Source organism: Cetorhinus maximus, chromosome 2, assembly GCF_964194155.1.
Source record: "Cetorhinus maximus chromosome 2, sCetMax3.hap1.1, whole genome shotgun sequence".
In the NCBI taxonomy this organism is placed as follows: domain Eukaryota; kingdom Metazoa; phylum Chordata; class Chondrichthyes; order Lamniformes; family Cetorhinidae; genus Cetorhinus; species Cetorhinus maximus.
In genome coordinates, this window is record NC_135880.1 from 123,764,165 (window position 1) to 123,769,452 (window position 5,288).

Below are 5,288 nucleotides of genomic sequence, written 5' to 3' on the forward strand. Positions count from 1 at the left end.
TACAGCTGTACAGAAGCTTAGCAGCAGCCAAAGTGAAGATGGAAAATATGCAGGATTGGATAACATTTTAGTGTCCTGATAACATAAACTTGCAATGTAGTTTTTTTTTCCAAAACAAATCACATTCGTTATGTGACAGCTGTGTTGTAGCTACTAACAAAATATAACAAAAGCAAGAAGAAATGAAAGAGAAACACTGAGAGAAAAGTTAATCAGCTATGATGTTACAGTCCCAACGCACCCGCTCAGATATTTCCGGGAGGTGCGGAGGGAACAGGGGGTCCTGTCGGCAGTTGGGAAACCCAGAAATGCTGGAAACGTAGAGGCGCAATCGAATTTAATGGCAGGACCTCACTGTAACCTTTTAGTTTGGTTCCTGCCTGACAAGATTGAAAGCTGGTTAGCTGCCAGATGGGAAAGCCAGTGCTACAAGGCAGCAGGTGTGGTCCCTGTCAACTGAGAGGAGGGGATGCCCTGGTCGGATAGGTAAGTGGGCTCGGAGTATGATGGAGAGAGAGAGAGGGAGAAATTCTGGGGTGGGGGGAGAGATGCAAGGGGAGAGATCAAGGGGATCCTGGGAACATGACCACGAGCGAGGGAGAGGTCGCAGCAGGGAGAGATCAAGGAAAAAGGGTTTCGCAGAGACCATGAGGAAAGAGATCATGGGAGAAGGGATCTCATGGTGGGGGAATCTGAAGATCACAAGGAGGGAGGCAGATCATGGGATCCTGCTCTTCCAGGCTCATAGGTAATGCTAGAAATAGATTTACAATCGGATCTAGCAGCTATTCCCTCCTTCAGCTGTCAGCTTTCCTGAGCCCTAGAAATGCAGCCTACAGCCATTAAAAGCGAGTTACTCAGCTGATCCCTAATTCCCCTTCCCCTGCCTTCCTGGTTAAGTCAGAAGTAGGCGCCTTCACAGCCAGTTGATATCAGATTTCCCATTTGAAACAAGATAACCTTCCTCCCCACCTTAAGATCCATCACCATCCCACTAATCCTCAGGAAGTTAAAACTAACCCCTAGAAAAACCGCTGGGACTATATTTTCCTCTTTATCAGAAGGTTAATAAACTTTTTTTTGGCAAGTTCCAACGGATGCAAATAAAACTTGCAGGTGGAAATGAATTTGCTGGGGCTGTTATCACAGAACCTGACATTTTTACCAGAGGCGTCAGAAAACTGACCATTTACAACAACTTTTATTTATCTCAAGTATCTTATGAGACACTTCACTGGTATAAGTGATGAGCATTTCATAAGTTCAGCCATGCAGTGCATAAAAATATTGAATAATGGCACTACAAAATTTGAGTGATGTCCATTTAGATGGCCACGTCACAGGGAGTGAATTTGTACTTTGAGCCTGCTGCTCATCCACTTCAGTGCAAGAGTTATAAAAGTCTTTGCAAAAATGGCACACTAGCCAGGGTTTTCCCCCCATTGGGGGGAGTTGAAGAGTGGGTGCGCTGAAGCGCACCTCTGATCGGCGCCCCCAGTCGGGGGCGCGCACCACCTTTTTACGTGGGTGGGCCAATTAAGGCCTGCCCAGCATGACATCCGCACGGAAGTGCTATGCACTCCCTGTGCAGGCGGGGCAATCCCTAAACCCAAGAGCGCGCTCTTTCGCGCATGTGCATGAAAGAGTGCACTCATCCTACTGAGGCAAAGTGCTGCCTCAGGGAGATTGGATCTACTGTAAAAAATATTAAAAATAGAAAAAAACTCCCTGACATGTATCCTCATGTGACACTGTCACATGAGTCGGGACATGTCCATAACTTCTAAAAACACTTCAATTACATTTTTTAAAACCTACATGAAACCTCATCCTGCCCGTGGATGAGGCTTCATGCTTTTTCTAATGGCCACCAGGGCTCCCGGCATGCCCGCCAATCTTAAGGTTGGACGGGCAGGTCCATTAATTACTTAAATGACTCTGTCAATGGCCTCAATTGGCCATTGACAGGTCGGCGGGCACACAGCTGAGTTTGCTGAGCCCCTGCCTACCTGAAAATTTAAATGGGGCGCAGTGGGGGGTGGGGCCCGATGTCACCGTGCTTCATTTTATGCATCGGCGAACGGGCCCCACCCCCCACTCGCCAAGGGGAAAATCCTGGCTAATGGTATTCTATTTTTTGATTTGCAAATCAGGGGAGAGCGCAAACGCAGTCCCCCACTACCACAAATTTTGCAGTTGAGTATGCCGCATTAGGGGACATCGCAGGCGTCAGCACACCCGAAGAGCAATGGGCTAATTTCACCCTGGGAGACCCACCTTCATGATCATGGTCTCTCTCCTGCCAGGTATGGTGGACAACCAACAGAACACCTGTGGCCTCATAGTGTTCTTATGAAAGGCACAATCGAGGAATAAGCTGCCACTTTCAATATTTGGAGGTAGACTTTCCATGGTTCTTCTCCCAATCACCTGTCATAACTTCAGCATGGAAAGAGTGAAAATGGCTATTTATGCTATTTCTCAAGTATTGCTACTGATCCTCTGCCAATATTACAGCAGATACTTGGGAGAATACCTCATGGAAATTTCAAGCAAAGCAGATTAACAGTAATTAACAGAGCAGAGGAATTAGGACATGATTACCGCAAGGACCTGTGAGGAAATTGAAAGCGAGAAACAAGATAAAGCAAGGATAACACCCTGTCTTAAAATGGACCTAAATGGAGACGCCTTTAAATCTGTTATGAATGTAAAGAATGCCCTATTTATACAGAAAAATGAATGAAGTTCCTGGCGCTAAAGCAGCTAGTCTTAACTCACAATGTTCTTATTTTTATAGGTGGTGAGGTCTTAAAGTTTGGATTTCTTCATCATTTCTTGACATAACCAGCTTGATGATAGATAACATAAGAAGAAGAAGAAGCCTACTATGAAACTGAAACTTGTCATTATTCTCTGCTGCATTTAAGTCCAGGGTTAATAATCAACCCCCCGGGGTCTGAGGTTCCATGGGAGGATAAAGCAGGTGCAAAAAACTTGAATGGAGTGGAGCAGCAGGCAAGAAACAACAATGCTGAGACCCCACCATGAAGAGTAGGCAATGATAATTGCCCCCTTGGATAGGCAGTAGTTCATATACAATACTCATCACATCACCAGAAGATAGAACTGCCAGGCTAACTTCCCCCACTAGTTTTCTAATTTTAAAAAATATTCATTAATGGGATGTGGGCTTCGCTGGCTGGGCCAGCATTTATTTCCCATCCCTAATTGCCCTTGAGAAGGTGGTGGACAGCTGCCTTCTTGAACCGCTGCAGTCCATGTGGTGTAGGTACACCCACAGTGCTGTGAGGGAAGGGAGTTCCAGGATTGTGACCCAGCGGCAGTGAAGGAACGGCGATATATTTCCAAGTCAGGATGGTGAGTGACTTGGAGGAGGAGCTCCCAGGCGGTGGTGTTCCCATCTACCTGCTGTCATTGTCCTTCTAGATGGTAGTGGTTGTGGGTTTGGAAGGTGCTGAGGAGCCTTGGTGAGTTTCTGCAGAGCATCTTGTAGATGGTACACTGTGCATCATTAGTGGAGGGAGTGAATGTTTGTGGATGTGGTGCCAATCAAGCAGGCTGCTTTGTTCTGAATGGTGTCAAGTTTCTTGAGTGTTGTAGGAGCTACACTCATCCAGGCAAGTGGGGAGTATTCCATCACACTCCTGACTTGTGCCATGTTGATCGTGGACAGGCTTTGGGGAGTCAGGAGGTGAGTTACTCATCACAGGATTCCTAGTCTCTGACCTGCTCTTGTAGCCACAGTATTTATATGGCTAGTCCAGTTCAGTTTCTGGTCAATGGTAACCCTCAGGTTGTTGATAGTGGGGCATTCAATAATGGCTTGTGCCTTCTTTGTATGGAGTAATCTGGATGCCAGTGATTTATCACTATCCATGTTTGTGAACCAGTAGAAGCCAGGGTGTTGACCTTGTAGACTCCGTTCTTGCGCCTAAGAAAATATCAGTGTTGGCTCTCTCAAAAGGAGCCTGATTTTCTACATTCGAGTAACTTATGATGGGGACCAACCAGTGGAAATCTCATATGGCCATGCCCTGCTGCACCTCTCCCTCACCTTCATAACACTAAAGAATTAATAAAAAGACTTGCGTTTATATAACATAAAAAATGAAACTGCTGGAAAAACTCAGCAGGTCTGGCACCATCTGTGGAGAGAGAAACAGAGTTAACATTTCAAGTCCGTATGACGCTTCTTCGGAACCCAGGACTCCCAGCTGCCAGCAATGCACCCACCAGAGGCCCAGGATCAGTGACGGACCCAGATCACAGCTAAGTGAGAGCAGATGGGGGTCACGGGGGAGGGGTTGCTGGCTAGGGGGGCAATGGGGTGTCAAGAGGAGGGATGGGGAATGGCTGTCAATGACCCACAGCCCCGTGCCCTTCCTGATGCCAGGTCCCTTGATCAGACACTGCGTGTCAGACAACGCAGCACTCCCTTTTGGGCTTCCCTGACCCCAGTGACTGACCTGCTCTGCCCACTGGTGGTATTCACCAGTGGCAGTGGGATGCGGTCCATGGTGAGCATTAATTGCTCTCTCCAGGCCCTCAATTGGTATCAGGATGGGAAGGCTGTCCATGAGCCTTCCTAGCCTAAGGGAGAAATTTCCTCCCATTGGGCGGGCTGGTTGGGAGCAGGCGCAGAGCCGATTGCCGCCTGTGATTAGCTCCGCGCCACCATTTTACATGGGCGGGCCTTAATCGGCCCGGCCAGCATGAAGCGCAGCTCCCAAGGACAGCAGGAGTGGAAGGGCACTGGCAATGACCGCCAGGTCCAATGGCGATCCGGCGGCCTATTTAAATAGTGTGCAGGTAGCCTTGCAAAGGCTGTGAAACATGGCAAGCAGAAGGGATCCCCGGGGCGATGCAGGTGAGCAGGCCAGGCGGGAGGATAAGTCAACAGGGCACTGTGCCCCTCAGTTTTCTGACGATTGCCTTGCTGCCTTCCTGGAGGAGGTGGCAGCACGGTGGGAGGTCCTCGATCCGAGGGCCGGGAGGAGGAGGCCCCCCACCTGACCAAACATGCCTGGGAGGAGGTGGCAGACACAGTCAGTTCCCATGATGTGGTGCAACGCACGTGGTCCAGTGTTTCAACGACCTCTTGCGCTCGGGAAGGGTGAGTACCATGTTGGCATAGGTCACTTAACACAGCAAGTAGGCCTTCCCCCCAGCAGCACCCCCCCAACTCTGAGCACAGTTACAGCATTGAATCCTTCACGGCAAGTTTCCCTCACTGGGTGGGCCAGCAGATATTGCCCATGCCTAGT

General features: G+C 48.8%; 1 non-coding gene across 1 annotated transcript; it reads right to left on the reverse strand.

Moving 5' to 3' along the window:
* Positions 1 to 2,150: 2,150 nt before the first annotated feature.
* On the reverse strand, positions 2,151 to 2,314 carry LOC144671773 (U1 spliceosomal RNA). The gene has a single exon (XR_013574007.1). It is a non-coding gene; the product is annotated as a U1 spliceosomal RNA (small nuclear RNA).
* Between the last annotated feature and the right edge of the window lie 2,974 nt (positions 2,315 to 5,288).